The sequence below is a fragment of the Poromitra crassiceps genome (genome assembly GCF_964638095.1).
Source record: "Poromitra crassiceps genome assembly, chromosome: 11".
NCBI lineage: Eukaryota > Metazoa > Chordata > Actinopteri > Beryciformes > Melamphaidae > Poromitra > Poromitra crassiceps.
The window spans coordinates 29,274,043-29,292,787 of NC_139643.1; the positions used below are offsets into that span (position 1 = coordinate 29,274,043).

The 18,745-nt window shown below is 47.1% G+C and overlaps 2 pseudogenes across 2 annotated transcripts; one reads left to right on the forward strand and one right to left on the reverse strand.

The window, feature by feature from the left end:
- Window positions 1-14,247: 14,247 nt before the first annotated feature.
- Window positions 14,248-15,051, reverse strand: LOC310785284 (proliferating cell nuclear antigen pseudogene; annotated as a pseudogene). The gene has a single exon. The product of its transcript is annotated as a proliferating cell nuclear antigen pseudogene (transcript).
- Window positions 15,052-15,815: 764 nt separating this feature from the next.
- LOC310784950 (crooked neck-like protein 1 pseudogene) lies at window positions 15,816-17,658 on the forward strand (annotated as a pseudogene). Its single transcript has one exon. The product of its transcript is annotated as a crooked neck-like protein 1 pseudogene (transcript).
- The last annotated feature ends 1,087 nt before the right edge of the window (window positions 17,659-18,745 follow it).

Below are 18,745 nucleotides of genomic sequence, written 5' to 3' on the forward strand. Positions count from 1 at the left end.
GAGAAAATCCAACTCTAACTTTTTCAGACACGTGTCTACCCAGCGAGCATTTTTCGGTTGAAAAGACGTTTAAAAAACGTTTAGGGTCAACGTTGAAAAAACGTGCAAGGAAGGTTTGAAAGTGAAAGTTTTTTCACCCACTATTTGCAGACGTTTATTGAACGTTCAGATTTAGACCATATTTCACCAGGAAATTAAATTAAAAATTCAGCAGCGCACACGGGATTCGAACCCCGCTTTCCCACATTCAAGCCAGTCCGCTCTACGCGCTGAGCTATATATTTTCTTATACTCTGTAGAGAGCTGGGCACATATATACTCTATCTCGCACACAACTTGTAGACTACATGATTGTCGACATCGGAGGACAAGTTATTTTATGTGATGTGTGTACGAGACTATTATATTAATGTAACAGACTAAAATTATGTTGTGTGTGTGTGTTGTCTATAGGCTGTAGCCTATGGCTTCAGAGGTTAACTTCATTTAACACCAGAGACTGAGGAGGTACACAGAGCCTCGTAAACAGTCTGTACAATAACATAGCGTGCCCAGAGCACCTCGTTCCGCACTTGGTGCAGACCGGTGCAGACTTGATTTGGTCTAGTCTAGTCAGTCACGGTTAGTATAGCTAGCAAGTAAGTACTTGCGTTACTGCGTTGCTGCAGGAACTGAATTCATTATTTTATAGTATTGCGCTAAACTATTAACCATAGTTGTGTCCTGGAAGCTTTTTGCTGGCACCACATAGCCTATATAGTCCCATATTTATGATATTTCATGTGACATAAAATGCGTTGAAATGTAGTTTTCGTATAGACCAGATTTCAACTCTCAGTTACACAATAAAATGGACAAATGCCAATTCACACACTATCAATATTGCCTCTATTCCAAGCTACAACAAATGTTTTAACAATATGATGCACCAAATTGTGTTTTTTTACACATTGACGTTGTAACCGCATTTTAGCCGGTTGAAAAGAGGGTGAAATTAGGTCTTAGACGTTCAAACCCAATATCACCCAGATTTCAACTAAAAATCAACGTTGAAAAAACGTTTTGTGCTCGCTGGGTAAAATGACACCATTAAAGAGCCTATATGCCCATCTAAAAACCACATGACAGCCATGTGTCAAGCACTAACAAAGACTAGAGCCAACGGCGCAGGACACAACGCAAAGACTATAGGGCCACAGACGCTCACCGACGGACCAGACATTGCTGACGGCCGACAGATAGCTTGGTGTGTCAGCGGCTTAACATGATCTCTGTGTCACTTCCAAACTCCTGCTGCCCACCCTCTTGGTCTACAGACATGTGATGAAGGTGAATTCACGTCCTATCTCGTGTCCATTCGTGCATAAATAAAGTCAGCGTTCTCATGTTACTGCAATTACTCTGATTGAGAGCATAATCACATTCATATAATGAGAATGTGGTGTTTACATGGGCTCTACCTTACGTAACTGCATTGTCTTAATCACATTCAAATTGCATTTGGGATGTACACAGTGGCCACTGGTCCAATAGCCGAAGTTCGTCTATGAATATTAGAAAGATGTTGACCGGCTCACGACAAAATAGCAGCAGAGACAGAGATGGGAAAAGCAAAGCAAAGAAGCACTTTAGAAGTTTGGCCTCTGGTGGTTGTTGCTTTAGTGGTGGGGAAAATCCATTCTGACATACCTGACTGGAAAGGTGAGAGAAAAGCTTTTCAGGTCAGTGGATGCGTGGAGAGAAAGTGGGCATGTGTGAAAGTGCAAAGACAGCCTGCAAAATTTTTGACTAGTATTTAGAAAGCTGGAAATCAGATCTTTGGTGAAAAATCTCAGATGAATGAATCTCCAATGTAAATCAACTTTGCTTTAATTTAGGATGCTCTTGAATTGATTTGACAATTGTGGAGCGATCCAGTAGGTGAAACCTGATATTTTTTGGCACAACCTTATTCTTTCTCTCTCAAGGTCTGTTTTGTTGCTGTGACCCGTTTCACCTCTAACAGCTAACTAGCGAACCCATTCCCCGAGGCTGAATTCGCTAACACAGGCTTTTTTTTTTGTCGAGGTGTCAACCCAGAAAGGGGTAGGAGGGGAGGGGAGGTTGGGTCAATTGGGGCCATGGCAACCCAGGCCACCCCGAGGTGCACTCCCTGGCTAATTTAGCCCCAGTGCTAACCATGCCGACACCCTCTGCTCCTCACCTTTGACCTCTCTCTGACCCTGTTACCGTGGTGACAGTTAGCAGCAATCTCTTTCACCTTGCCGACTCAGGCTGCCTTTCTTCACTCCCGTGTTTTTGTTTTTTCTTCTGGGTCCAGTCTGCGCTCGGTTTGGATCATGACCTCGGGACGCCACGCTGAATGTCTATGAGGAAGAACACTGAGATGGAAGGGTGGAGGTGAAAGGGTGTTTTTGCTGTAGAAGTTGCACTATAGTCATGCATGAGAGTGGATATAAGGGACAGGAGAAGATGATTCTGGGACATGAGAATCTAGTGGTCTGTTCCATTAAAACTGGGAAACGGTGACGGTTGAATGACGTCACACCCGAGTTGTCGCCGTTCCATTTAAACAGTCGGGAAACCAGCCAGGGTTAGCTCTAGCCAGGCTAGTCATTGTTAGCAATAACAGTTGATAACAATGCATTTCGCGGTATTTTGCACCAACAAACACTGCAACAACATGTCCACACAGATAGAAGTTAGACAGTGCTGTGTGTAGCTACAGCTGATTTAATGAGACACAAAAAAGACAAAAAAAAAGTGCTAATAACAGTATTTACTAACAACTGTTAATGCGTGGAGCCGCCATCTTGGATTTTTGAGGTCGGGGCTGCTGAGTCGTCACCAATAGACCCATTTCACGCCGAAAAGGCAGGTACAGGTGCAAGCAAAACACTAATGAGGGTTTCCAACTTCCAATGATTGGAATGTGGAAACCCTCATTAGTGTTTTGCTTGCACCTGTGTTTATTCTGCCTCTTCGGCACAAAATGGCCCCCGTGAAATGGGTCTATTCTCACCGTCGGAGCTCATAACCTTTGAACTGTCACATTCCCGTTTCTCGGTTTTAATGGAACAGCCCATAATGTAGAACACACACTGACACAGTCATACAAGTACAAGTAGAACATATGTTTATTGATCATGTACTTATTAATTCATTTCTATTGAGTTGAATTTAGATGTTTCGTCAATACGGTTCAAAGATGAACCATATTGACAAAGCATCTAAATTCGACTCACTAGGGCTCCCACCTGATGTAAAATTCCATAGCTTTCCATAACGGCACGCTTATGCCCTCAAAATGTAATCCTGCTTGGTTGTAAAAGAAGCTGAAGGAGAAGAAGAAGGAGAAGGAGAAGGAGAAGGAGAAGGAGAAGGAGAAGGAGAAGGAGAAGGAGAAGGAGAAGGAGAAGAATGGTCTATGGTTTCCACTACAGTTGCACAAAGCTTACTGTAGACGGACAAAAAACAGCTGATCCCCTCATCCCCTGAATTTACCTTTCTGGAATACACCATGACCAGTGGACACCATGCAACTTTCCGAATAAACAACTGAATTCAATTTAATTTCAATTCAAGCCAATTCAATTCAGTTCAGTTCCATTTGACTTGTACTGAGCCCAATGGAAGTGGGCCAAATTCAATGAAATAGCTGTGATCAAAGGCTTGCTATTTCCCACTTGCCCACCCCCCCCCCCCTCTTCTAACATCCATGCCCGTTTTCTCCGAAGGCGCTCCCTCTAGGTCAATAGCACAAGGTATAGTTACATCAGATCCCGTGTATTAGTAAAATACCTCTGTCAATTCTTTCTGGGATATGAAACCAGGTCCAATTTCCGAGCAAATTCCCATCATCCAGCCGCATTTCCTCTTCTTCCCTCCTCTCTTGGTCTGCCTGCATGACCTCCAGCCAGATGACCTTGGCAAAGAAATTACAGGAAAGGACCCTCGAGTGTTGATGAAAAGGGAGGGTATATTTGAGGGCGGCGTATTAATGATGTGACACACACTAATTCAAACTGAAATTCTCACAAACACGCACGCGCCTGCACACGCGCGCGCGCACACACACACACACACACACACAAACACACACACACACGCACAGTGAGGCTCCTGGGAACCATGGATCTTGATTAAATGTTGAGGTGGAGGGAGCGCGGGCGAGGGGAAGACGACACGTCAGAGTCATTTAACGTAAAGTTCTGACATTTTTATGAGGCCTGCTTTGAAAATGGGCAGACACAGACACACATGCACACACACACACACGCGCGTGCACGTACGTACACACGCACGCACACAGAGGCAGGTATGTCTGGTTCAAACACAAATTCTTTTACGCAGCAAACAAGGGGGTAGCTCCATCCATGAAAAGTGAAGTCAATGCAGAAGTGCCTTAAGAAGTCCATTCTTTTGAATGGCCAACAGGGGGCGACTCGACTGGCTCCAAAAATAAGTCCCAGTGTATGGAAGTGAATAGGAATGAATGACCCTACTTCTCACTTGATGTTTGACCTCAGTAAACACTTTCCGAATGAGTTTATGGTCTCAATCGCTACTTTCAGGTCTCCTTCAATACAGCATGATGTTCATTTTCTAAATTATGGTCCCATTTTGAGTAAGAGATGATAAAGCAGACTATGATTTGGGGTGTGATTGACAGGCTGCCTGTCCAGTGATTGCGCAGGTGGCGCTGAGGCTCTCCTCGTCAAAATGTACGTTACTTCTAGCTCCAAAAACCAAGATGGCAACTTGAAAATGCCAAGCTCAAGACTTCAAAACGGGAGTCCACAAACCAATGGGGGTACGTCACAGTGGCTACGTCCATATTTTTATACAGTATGGCAGCAAATAGGCTACCGTAACCGAGCGGGTACAAATGGAGCATACTAATGGCCGCTAACTGTCTGCTGGGAACACGCTATCTCCCACCTGTCTCACAGTCCATTTCTGATCCTCACTGAATGGAATGACCTTGGACTGAGGACTACACATTTTTGAAGCTTCATTTTGGCAAGAGTGTCAGCAAGTGTGTGTGTGTGTGTGTGTGTGTGTGTGTGTGTGTGTGTGTGTGTGTGTGTGTGTGTGTGTGTGTGCGTGCACGTGTGTGTATAGCCTACAGGTGCGTGCGTGTTTCAGTGTGTGTGCCATGTGTCCGAGGCTGTCGTGTTTCCTGGGGGAAGAAAAAAAAAGAAGAAAAAAAAAAATAGCCTTTGTGCTTGCTGGAAGCTCCCGCGCTTTGTCCTGGGACGCATTCGGAGTCTGTCAATCAATAGCCTCCAATTACGAATATAATACACTCAATTGACTCGGCGGGCGGGTGGCTAGATTGCGGCGTGGAAAGCTATTAAAGGGGTGCGGCGAGTGTGTGTGTGTGTGTATGCGTGCGTGTGCGTCGGGCAGTTGGGGAGGGCGGGTTTGGGGAAGTGGGAGGATGGGAGGGGAGGGGGGGGGGGCGCACAGACAGGCCTGAATGGAGGACACTGTCAGAAACTAATAGCTTAGGGATGCAGTGCTGGGCTGTGTGTGTGTGTGTGTGTGTGTGTGTGTACAGCAATCTCACTCTGTCTTAAGGAGGGAGGGGGGTGGAGGATAAGGAGGGCATGCCGGTGTCTGCATGCACGCCCTTGTGTATCTGCATGTGTGTGTGTGTGTGTGTGTGTGTAGTCGAGTGCGTGTGCGTGGTACAAAAGGAATATGATAGCTATTCCGCTCACACTCCCCAGACAGACTCACAGACTACTACTACTACTACTACTACATGATAAAGTGACTTCAACAGGGGGCGTCGAGATTGAGAGGCAGCACCTCCGCTGTGATATACCTCTGGTGAGAGGAGACAGAAGAAGAAGAAGAAGAAGAAGCAAATGAAGAAGAGGGGCAGAGGCGAGATAGTGATGGTGGGGTGGGGTGGGGTGTGGTGGGGGTGGGCATAAAGAGGACTCCGGAGATAACTAAAGCATTTGAGAGACAGGTGCAATATAGAGGGAGAAGGAGAGAATATGAGGGGAGGAGGGCGGAGCGATGACGGGGGGGGGGGGGGGGGGGGGGGGCAAAGAAAGGGAGAGATTGGGTATTGGACAGCTATTTATTCTCAGAAATATCACTGCAATCTTCTCGCAAGGCCCTGGAATTCTCTAACAAAGGGAGAGAGCTGGCGAGATGACAGCGATAAAGGAGGGGAAACGTGCAGCGAGGGAGAGACCCAGACACAGAGAGAGAGAGAGAGAGACAAAGAGAGAGAGAGAGAGAGACAAAGAGAGAGAGACAAAGAGAGAGAGAGAGAGAGAGAGAGAGAGAGAGAGAGAGAGAGGTGAGATAATGAGCAATGAACAAAGAGAGCCATTTGCTTTCATGAAATCGCTGCATCTCCCCCTCGTGTTTATCTTGCGTTGATATCGCCGGCTCCCGGCTTGAAGGAGGTTAGTCCACAAGCTGACAGGAACCCTATGGCTCCCCTCCATGCTGTGCACCGCTCCGAGGAGTCGGGGGGAACTATTTGCCTTTCTCCAGACTGATGCACACAACGTAACGTACGGCCGTGTAGTCGAGTCTATGTCAGATCCAAAACCATGGTCCAGTAACGTAAGTCAAGACCAGTGGACTTCAAGACCAGGCCCTAAAGTTCAAGTCAAGACCAGGTCCAGTATATTTCAAGACCAGGTCCAGTAGAGTTCAAGTCAAGAGGTTTAGTAAAGTTAAGGGTCAATGGGGATTGAGACCAAGGCCAGGACCAGAGCAAATTGAAATCGGTCCCAGACTGATTGAAGACCAAGACAATAGACATGTCTTTTCAAATGTAAACGTAATGCTGATGCCTGTGACCACATAGGTCTTTTTTAACGCAGCTGCACCTCTTTATACTTATCTTCGACGGTTGGGTTGTGGCAGGCCATACGTTTCTTACAAATCATGAGCTTCACCATTGAGACTTCAAGGTCTTGTTCTTTTTGTTCTTCAAGGTCTCAGCTTTAGCGAGCATCATGTCAGTGCTAGACAGACAAGACAACCTCCAAGGAAGTCAGCAGCCTCTTATTTTCCTGGGGTCTCAGTTATAAAACCGTGCGTATAGGATCCATGCTGAAAGCGTGCGTGCACACAAAAGCTGGACGGACGTAAGGTCACAGTGACCTGGAACCTTGACCACTAAAATCGAATTAGTTCATCTTTGACTCCAAGTGGACGTTTGAACCAATTGAACCAAGAAATTCCCTCAAGGTGTTCCTGACATATCACGTTAACGAGCATGGGATGTACGGACAGACAAACGGACGGACAATCCAAAAACCCAAGGCATTATAGCGCATTTCCTCACACTCTGCGGGTTCCAAGTTCCTGAATAACCCACCTTCTCTCCTCCCCGACATTCTGTCGTTTCCCTGCCGGTAGTCTGTTCCCTACACTGCTCTATGTCAGGATCAAGGAGTCATGTGTGGTGGCATTATATTCTGTTTAGAGTCACATATGACTTGGACACTAATCGAGTGCACATGCTTTCCATTAACATAGACAAATTCATTTTCATATAGAGCCTTTATAGCAATATGAGTGCAGTCAATTGCATTACATTTGGGAAACTGGACATTGATGCAAATTGCCTTTTAATGTTGGCCTGTTCTCCCACAGTGTAAGGAAACCTGATGTATCGACTACTCATACTAATGCTATTCAAGACAGCAGGCATATTGCACTCAGGGATTGCTGTGATATGCCATACCTGAGGATAGAATTTAACAGAAATATATTATTCCCAAAAGGGGCTTTAAGGCCCAATTATACTCTACATTAAAGACGGAGATGGACAGAGCCTTCTGTCCGTACTCTGTGTGTTCATTTTGTGCGTATTTCTGTCTGTCCTCTGAAAGCTTACGGATACGCATGAAACACAGCAGAACCACACACACACACTCACACATTTGACTCTCTACTGCCCACTGGTGGATGTATTGCTTAACATGATACCAACGTGAAAGACGCCTGAAAGTATGTGGGGCAGTGACGATTACACCGTTTATTTTGGTATGAAAATGGAGTATAAATGAGCCTTTAGTCGATATCAAACACATAACCTGTTGGCTAATTCCGGCTGGTAAAAGCCGGTTGCCAGAAACCCCAGAGCGCTTAGACCAGGATGGTGTGGTTCCATTGGGTTGGTCTGTCTAATGCTGGATGGACCTAGTTCAGCACATACTGTAGATCCAAGAGCACGCCTCTAGGGAATTTGACTTGGCCACATACAGTATGACATCACCTAGTGGAACACGTACTGTATGATGGCATCATCGGTGACCTGGACACTTTTTTTCTTTCTTTCTTTTGGACAGACATACAGCTCACCACACCCACTTCTAATTACAGCATTATCCAGACAGACAACTTGACTCTGAATGGGGCTATAATCATGAAGCTTAAAATAATATAACAAATAATATTCTTCTGTGGTGTTTTATGGCAGTTGGCATCATTGAGATATATATGAATGGAGAAAGCGTGCCTATCTCCTCCCTGTATGGTCTATTGAAGCCAAAATCTTCTCAGATCAGAGAACCAGAGTCTGCGCAGTAACTCTTTTGGGTTGACTGAGCGCCCCCCCCCCCCCCCTCTATCCCCTCTAAACTTTCTTATGTAGAGCTGCTGTTTCTAGATTTGCGCACAGTGCGTTGTGTAGTCAATCCTCTCTAGCTCTGTAAATATGGCACTTTAAGTTCTAATATTTTTTGTCTCGCCAAAAGTAACCATGTAGATTCCCACTACGAGGTCAGTTTATCAAAATGACGTCTGTACGGAAATCTGAATTTCATTGTCGGAGATTGCTCCTAGCAGCCAGACTTCAGATTTCTCAAATGAAAATCGGGGACAATTTCCAGTCCGGCAATCAATATATCATTAAAATATCCAATGTTATTACCTATGAAATAAAAAAGGGGGATGATTCCGGTTTCATTTACTTTGCCCATGGCTGTTGTACTGTAATAAACAGTGTCGGCTTCACGAAGAGGCCCCTGGTGCCCCCCCCACACACACCCACACCCACACACACACACACACACACACACACACACACACACACACACACACACACACACACACACACACACTTCATTCACTGTGACCCTTTACAAAATGTCACTGTGTTCTCCAGCAGCATTAGGGCCTGGCCGTCCGAACCTACAGCGCCGAATGTTTTATGAATAGCCTCAGATCTCAAAAGGTATTTTCGGTGTTGTCCTGAGTGCTTTTTCATTGTTCCAGATTTGCTGAAAGAGCTGCAGCAGAACATGTAAACACTTGTTGGATGCCTGGATCAATGAGCTACATAGATGTGATGCTGTGATATGCTTTTAACCCGCCCGTAAGCCTCCTGCAACCTTTTTGCTTGAGTGGTTGGCCAGTGGGCACGTCTGTAAAGGGGAGACTCATTGGACTCATAGAATCCATTCTCATTCAGATATCTTGAGGTGAGAGGTCAAGAGTCCCCTTTGAAATTGACCATGCCGGTTTCATACCCTGTAAGTATCTTCACTCTAGATTTAAGAATGAGCCCGCTAGAGCTAGAGTTATCGGCCGCAGACGCCCGTAGAAAATCGGCGACATTTTCGGGGACAGCTCCAGCCGGGGACAGGTCACCAAAAACGGGGACTGTCCCTGAAAATCGGGGACATCTGGTCACCTTACCCATAGTAAAAGCACTTCCCAGAGATATCCATATAGGCTAAATACTCTCCTCATGTTTCACCCCAAAGCTGTATTTCACTGAATGGGACCAGACCAGACAGCCATCTTTTCATGTCGATGGTTGGCATTGGTATTTGGTCACTGTGAACTTGGTGCTGTCTTGGACTGTGACATCATCAGTGATGTCATAATGCACTGATGATGTCATAGGCCATCTATGCTAATGAGGTCTTGGACATTGTGATATCATCATCAGTGATGTCATAAACCCTCCCCGGCTGGGGATATATAGATGTAGAAGTTGCTCCCTCTCAAGCAGAAGAGCCATGGCCTATTATAACACTACTGAGGAAATGCTGCCTGTGATTCCTGGGAAGACACCCATCAGTCTGCTGCAGGAGCATGGAACGCGGATAGGCAAGAGCCCAGTGTACGAGCTGCTGAAGGAAGAGGGACAGGCCCACCAGCCCACCTTCACGTTCCGTGTCTCCGTGGGAGAGATCAGCTGCAGCGGCCAAGGGCCCAGCAAGCAGGCAGCCAAGCACAAAGCAGCCCAGGCAGTTCTGATTATGCTCCAGGGAGACCTGGAAGGTCCTAAAGTCAGTGGCGGCGGTAGGATCCTATTTCCTAGTACGCATAAGAACCGCGTCTACCCCCCACCCCCACCCCCGCGCGCGCGGTGACAGAGAGAGATTTCCTATTTTTTGCTTGATCAAAGGTCACGACTCTGAGCTAACAAATAAACGTGGCTATTTTTATACGAGGGACTTTGTCAAGAAATGGAGAAATTCCAAATATGGAAGATATAAAGTTCATCCCACATGTGACGGTGGAAAAGTAGGCTTTAGGGGACATTCACACCAAAAGCGCTTTTTTCAGTCAGAACGCTATGAAAATCATGTCGAGAGCGCTTCCATTGTGCACAAAACACAGCGCACGGAGCGTATTTTTTCTGCTCCGTTTTGTTTTCCCCTGCAGTCGCGTGCAGTACAGATCAGAACACAACGACCACACGGACGGTAGCCAGCCGGTTTTGTCTGTTTGATGTTGTTCACTGTCAACACGAAAGCCAGATTATTGCCAATTCTGGCAGAAGCGGAGGTTGGAGGATCCCTCGGGAGGAGAAAAGGTAGGAAGAGTGAAAATGACGAGCAGCGCGCTTTTCCTCTAATGTTCAACTTCTTTCAGCTTTAAAACACCCACAGCGCTCCTCCAAAAACAACAGACGCCATCAGCGCTTAAACGCCAGGTGCGTTCATTAAAAGAGGAGCACGTCTAGCGCGTCCTTGCATAGAGAATTAATTGCAGAAAGACGCTGGCAGCTCCAAAAACGCTTTTGGTCTGAATGTCCCCATAGGCTACAGTGAGCTGTGTTTCTACAAGGACAGCAGTGAACAGATACAGCTTCAGTGGCTATTGGAGCACAATGTAAACAGCCTACAAACCTGGTTCTGTTTCCACTCCTGCAGAGTAGTTGGATGAAATGGAGAAATAAGGCTTGTTTCTTAGTGTGAACGGGCAAACTGCAAATCAACTTGTAAAAAAAAAAAAAGTACACACAGCATGATGCATACAGGATTATGACTGCCAGCGCCACTGCATCCAGTAGCCGGCTACTTAGCTTAGCCCCCAAGCTGGATGAAGCTGCAGATTCTGTACAACAGGCCCAGCCTGCGAACCCACCAAAGGTGGCGTTTCACTCCAGTTGACCTTATTTAAAGACGCTGCTAATGTAAGGTGAGCAGATTTCTCAAATGAAAATCGGGGACATTTCCAGTCCGGCAATCAATATATCATTAAAATATCCAATGTCATTACCTATGAAATAAAAAAGGTGGATGATTCCGATTTCATTTACTTTGCCCACGGCTGTTGTAATAAACAGTGTCGGGTTCACGAAGAGGCCCCCCCCCCCCCCCCCCCCCCCCACACACACACACACACACTTCAGCAGCATTAATAGGCCTGGCCGTCCAAACCTACAGCACCGGATGTTTTATGAAAAGCCTCAGATCTCAAAGTGTTTTCGGTGTAGCCTGCTCCTCCTAAGTGCTTTTTCATTGTTCCAGATTTGCTGAAAGAGCTGCAGCAGAACATGTAAACACTTGTTGGATGCCTGGATCAACGGGCTACATAGACATGTGATGCTTTGATATGCTTTTAACCTGCCCGTAAGCCTCCCGCAACCTTCCTGCTTGAGTGGTTGGCCAGTGGTTACGTCTGTAAAGGGGAGACTCATTGGACTCATAGAATCCCATCCTCATTCAAATATCTTGAGATGAGAGAGGTCAAGGAAGGGTCCCCTTTGAAATTGACCATGCCGGTTTTTCAAAATTAATTATTTAGCCCCCCTCCCGACAAGGTAGCATGGCATTGTTGGTCCCAATGAATGCTGTAGGTCTTACAGTTTCTTAGCCTATAAGTATCTTCACTCTAGTTTTAAGAAGGAGCCCGCTAGAGCTAGTCATATCGGCCGCAGACGCCAGTAGAAAATCGGGGACATTTTCGGGGACAGCTCCAGCCGGGGACAGGTCACCAAAAACGGGGACTGTCCCTGAAAATCGGGGACGTCTGGTCACCTTATGCTAATGTAGCATTGAGAATCAAGCATCACAGTATACAAATACTATTATGTAAAAAAAGACATGTAAAATTGCAGGAAATGGTGTATAGGCTATATGTAAGGGATAATGTATATTGAGGCGGTGATTACGGGGGAAATAATGACCGACAGGTGCGCGTCGGGCTTAATCATTCACCTGAAGGTCATTATTTCCCAGTAATCACCGCCTCAATATACATTATCCCACTTAGAACACGGCCTACAACTAAATCTTTCAATAATCTGACAAAAATAATTATTCAAATAGATTTTTTAATAGCGTTTTCAACGACAAAGCGGTTTCATTCGTAATTGGCACACAAGACACCACAGCTGCAACTGGTTGGCCTAATTAGTAGTGTTTGCTGACAAAAAGCTCTTATCAACTGATTAATCCAGGTGTGGCAGAGCAGCGGTCGGTTGTCGAGAAATAATGACCGGTGAATCTTGTTGATTGACCAATCAGAATCGAGTATTCGAGAGAGCCGTGTTCTAACAATCAATAAACAAGACATGGACACCACACCATTATTGAACTCTGTGGCTTGGGCGATGCGCTATATTCACGTTCATGCTTTATTGGCTGGGCTATGAACAAGAGTCCAATTTATAACCTCAACAGGGAAGGATTTATGCCATCACTGATGATGTCACAATGTCTGCATAAGTGGACCATCCATCACATCAGTTCATGTCATTGTGACATCATCAGTGATTTATTACATGTTTTCCTGATGTCCCCCCCATTTTCTCCCCAATTGTACTTGGCCAATTTCACCCTGCTGCCGATCTGGAGAGCGCCGTAGACTAGCACCGCTTCCTCTGACACATGCGCAGTTGTCAGCCACTTCTTTTCACCTGACAGCGGGGAGCTTCACTGGCAGGACGTACGTAGCACGTGGGAGGATCACGCTATTCCCACAAGTTCCCTTCAGCCCCGAACAGGCGCCCCGACCAACCAGAGGAGGCGCTAGTGCAGCAACCAGAACACATACCCCTAATCCGGCTTCCCACCCATAGACAGCCAATCGTGACTGTATGGACGCCCAACCAAGCCGGAGGTAACACGGGGACGCGAACCTGCGACCCTTGTGTTGGAGTAGGCAGGGAATCTACCGCTATACTACCCAGATGCCGATTTATTACATCATTGATCGCAATTCTATAGACGGTTTTAACTTGACAACAAAAACATTCTAAATTGAACCCCCGCTCACTTCCTGTTGCAGTGTTTGCTATGGACATAAAAGAAAAAAAAACATTCAAGTGCAGGACTGACCATTCCGTGAAAACCGTCTATACAGCTGAGCGGCGAAAACAAAAGAAACCGTCTATACTATAATAACTTTTGTGATCTCACTGTGTTCACATGTGACTTCTGTGTTCATCAGTGACATCATCAGTGTCTGTCACAAATCATTTGGTTTTATGAGATCACTGATGATGTCACAGTGTCTATCACATCAGCTACAGTCCTACTTTTTTCACTTTTAGCATTTATTTGGGTTTTGAATTAATGAATACAAAAACAATTGGGGTGGGTCGACAGTATGAGACCACCAGGAAGTATTTACACACGCGTATCTACAAGTATGAATGGGTTACTTGAAATTTGCTTCCCCAGAAAAAGGTAGAAATAGAGTGAACAAGTGCTGAACCTTCCTCTGGGGCCACAAACCGACTGTCTGCCATTCTGAAAACTATTCAGAACAAAGTTGGAGAAATTAATTGCAGAACAAATTTGCAACCAACTGCAACATTCAAAATGGTGAACTTGGTCTGGATATAGAAGCTGGCACTGCGCTGTGGAACATTCGCTCACAGATGGAAAGAGATGAGACACCACAGAGAAAGTGAGTCAGTTGACCGTGATGACATTACTGCAGCACTTTCTTCACCCAAGATAAGTCCCCATCGCCTGCTTTTCTCCACTCCCTTTTCGGTTGATTGGAAACTAGAATTTAAGAAGCCTCCTCGTCGATCTTGGGTGCCAAGTAGTATTTGACATGTCCAATATCAGCAATTTTGTACTCCACCACGAGGGGGATATCTGCAGACATGCTGAGGATGACTGTCTTGGACAGCGGTGTGGCCTTGGTGAAGAAGTTCAGGTAGTTGAGGGCAAAGATTAGCTGGACGGGCTCATTCATCTCAATAGTTACTGCCTCTTCCTCTTTGTCTTTGCTGGTCTGAGACAGCTTGATGTTTCCGGTTCGCAGCTCTCCAGTGGCAGAGAACTTAGTCAGCGAGACTACAGAGAACTTGACTCCATCCTTGGCACAGGAGATCATGACAGCGTCGCCAATCTGGGACAGGTCACGGCAGATACGGGCAAACTCCCCAGAGGGCATTTTCACCACACAGCTGTACTCCTGCTCTGGAATAATAAAGTGCTCCACATCTAGGTCCATTAATTTCATCTCAAAATATGAGACCTTCTCCTGGTTGAGTGTCTCGAACACAAGGGTGAGTGTGTCTGCATTGTCTTCTGCTCTGAGGGTGACGATGTCTTCATTGCCTGCACACTTCAAGATCTTTGACATATTGCTGAGGTTGACTCCCATGGCGAGGTTTCTGTCACAGCGGTAGGAGTCGAAGCCGTCACTCCGGAGTGTCAGCTGGACGAAAGAGATGTGAGAGGAGTCCATGCTCTGCAGAGAGATCCCGGACGAGCTGACGTCCCAACACGCCTCTGTGATCAGGTCTTTCAAGGCCTCCAGCACTTTCTTCAGGATGGAGCCCTGGGCCAAGCAAGCCTCAAACATGGTGGCGAGCTGTGTTTGTGTCTGCGTCGATTCCCCGAAAATAGAGGCTTCTGTGGCAGTTGGAAGGTATCGCAGAGCAGGAGAGGTTCCTTTAAAAAGTGAAGTCTTTGTATTGTAAGCTAGGCAAAGTGCGACTGCCCTACAGTCCAACGCCTCTGCATGTAAGGATTTATGACATCACTGATGATGTCATATCTGACATCAGTGAGTGATGTCATCAGTGATGTCACTTGAGCAAAGCCTCTGCAGGTAAGGATTTATGACATCAGTGATGATGTCATATCTGGGACAGACATCAGTGAGTGATGTCATCAGTGATGTCACTTGAGCAAAGCCTCTGCAGGTAAGGATTTATGACATCAGTGATGATGTCATATCTGACATCAGTGAGTGATGTCATCAGTGATGTCACTTGAGCAAAGCCTCTGCATGTAAGGATTTATGTAAGGGTCGTTTGCAAAGCATACTGGGTAACTGTCATGGTGGCTCGCACTCCGTTGTGGAGTTGCGATTAAACTTTTTAGTCAACGGGTTGTTTTCGGTATTTTTGTAAGTTACTCTTACTGCTAGTATTGTTCTTATTCTGCCAGAAAAATGGCGTCCACAGTGGCAGGTAAACAGAGGATCCCGAAGGTGGCGAAGGTCAAAAACAAAGCCCCGGCAGAGGTCCAGATCACGGCTGAGCAGCTGCTGAGGGAAGCCAAGGAGAGAGAGCTCGAGCTGCTGCCACCTCCACCCAAACAGAAGATCACAGATGAGGAAGAGCTGAACGATTACAAGCTGAAGAAGAGGAAGGGTTTTGAGGACAACATAAGAAAGAATCGCACTGTCATCAGTAACTGGATTAAGTACACACAATGGGAGGAAAGCCTGAAGGAGGTCCAGAGGTCTCGCTCTATCTACGAGCGCGCGCTGGACGTGGACCACAGGAACATCGCCCTGTGGCTGAAGTACGCAGAGATGGAGATGAAGAACCGGCAGGTGAACCATGCCCGCAACATCTGGGACAGAGCCATCACCATCCTCCCCCGGGTCAACCAGTTCTGGTACAAGTACAGCTACATGGAGGAGATGCTGGGGAACGTGGCGGGCTGCAGGCAGGTGTTTGAGCGCTGGATGGAGTGGGAGCCGGAGGAACAGGCCTGGCACTCCTACATCAACTTCGAGCTGCGCTACAAGGAAGTGGACAAAGCCCGCAGCATATATGAGCGCTTCGTGCTCGTTCACCCCGAGGTGAAGAACTGGATCAAGTACGCTCGTTTTGAGGAGAAGCACGGCTACATCGCCCACGGCAGGAAGGTGTTTGAGCGGGCGGTGGAGTTCTTTGGCGAGGAACACGTGTTTGAACACCTCTTTGTGGCCTTCGCTCGGTTTGAGGAGAAGCAGAAAGAGTTTGAACGTGTCAGAGTCATCTATAAGTATGCTCTGGACAGGATCCCCAAGCAGCAGGCCCAGGAACTCTTCAAGAACTACACGATGTTCGAGAAGAAGTTTGGAGACAGGAGGGGCATTGAGGACGTCATCGTCAGTAAGAGACGCTTCCAGTACGAGGAGGAAGTCAAGGCGAACCCACACAACTACGATGCGTGGTTTGATTATCTCCGTCTGGTGGAGAGCGACGCGGATCCCGACACGGTGAGAGAAGTGTACGAGAGAGCCATCGCCAACATGCCCCCCCTACAGGAGAAGAGACACTGGAGACGATACATCTACCTGTGGATCAACTACGCTCTGTACGAAGAGCTGGAGGTCAAGGACCCTGACAGAACCAGACAGGTGTACCAGGCGTGTCTGGATCTCATCCCCCACAAAAAGTTCACGTTTGCAAAGATGTGGCTTCTCTACGCTACGTTTGAAATCCGCCAGAAGAACCTGCAGGCGGCCAGGAGAGGCCTGGGTTCGGCCATAGGCAAATGTCCCAAGAACAAGCTGTTCAAGGGCTACATCGAGCTGGAGCTGCAGCTGCGAGAGTTCGACCGCTGCCGGAAGCTGTACGAGAAATACCTGGAGTTCACTCCGGAGAACTGCAGCACCTGGATCAAGTTCGCCGAGCTGGAGACCATCCTGGGAGACGTGGACCGGGCGCGCGCCATCTTCGAGCTCGCCATCGGATAGCCGCGGCTGGACATGCCAGAGGTGCTGTGGAAGTCCTACATTGACTTTGAGATCGAGCAGGAGGAGTTTGGCAACACCAGAGAGCTGTACCAGCGGCTGCTGCAGCGCACCCAGCATGTCAAGGTGTGGATCAGCTACGCCAAGTTTGAGCTGTCTCTGGACGGCCCGGAGCGGTTGCAGAGGAGCAGACAGACCTACGAGGAGGCCAACAAGAGCCTGAGGAGCTGCGAGGAGAAGGAGGAGCGCCTCATGCTGCTGGAGTCCTGGAGGGAGCTGGAGAGGGAGTTCGGCTCCGACAGCTCCAGGGAGCGCGTCAGGAAGCTGCTGCCCGAGAAGGTGAAGAGGAGGAGGAAGCTCACCGCCGAGGACGGGTCGGACGCCGGCTGGGAGGAATACTACGACTACATCTTCCCAGAAGACGCCGCCAACCAGCCCAACCTCAAGCTGCTGGCCATGGCCAAGATGTGGAAGACAGGGGTTAAAGCAAAATAAAATCTTTTGACTGGGAAAAAAAAAAAAAAAAAAAAAAGGATTTATGACATCACTGATGATGTCATATCTGACATCAGTGAGTGATGTCATCAGTGATGTCACTTGAGCAAAGCCTCTGCAGGCAATGATTTATGACATCACTGATGATGTCATATCTGGCACAGACATCAGTGAGTGATGTCATCAGTGATGTCACTTGAGCAATTGTGATGCACACGTAATTCATTGTTGATCTCACAGACAGTTAAATGTGTTTGCAAACAACCACTCTCTGAAATAGGCTATGAAACTGTCGAACGACACTGCCTAGTATGCAGCCGATTCCGACTTTGTGTGGCGTGGAGCATTTGATCCAGCTTTTACATCTAATTCAGCTTCATGTAATTGTAGTCGAAGTGGTTACTAACCAGAATGTGCCCACATCCTTGTCAGCTCGATGGCTGTCACTGTGCCCTCAAACATCAGTCTCGTTCGCTGACAATGGCAGGCAGAGCTCTTGGATTTGTCCCTCAAAGGCGACCCTTCCAGTATCTGTGGCTTTCTTGTTGCTGCCTTTGATGGAGACTTGTTTACGCTCAACACTCGAGACTGAACTGTCCAACATCATAAGAGTAACATGTGGGAGTTCTGCTTCAGGGGGTGAATTCTCCTTATCATGTGTCACGTTAGGAGCGTCGACTCCTCCGTCAGGCACACTACTGCTGAGAGCAAAACATCCCCGCTATGTATGGCAGAAATAAATAATATTTACAGCTAATATTCACCCGGCAAAATGCTAACCACTGCTGTGTGATCAATAAAACATCAGGCAGGCATCACAGCGTCTTTCATGTGGGGCATTTGATGTGTGTTCGGTATAATATACCGAATGCGTCAATGTTTGTCTAGCAGGAGGGCGGTGCGGTTTTGTTTGTTTGTGCTCTTATGTATCGTGTGGGGCCATGCTAGTGCACATGGCATGTACCAGGAGAGAGAACCTGCCGGGGTCAGAGCGGGGTATCCACAGAATACTGTGTGTGCAACCCATGTAAAATTCATGCGCTGCTCCTGCTTTTACCAATGACCGCTAGAATGGTTTCTGGGGGGA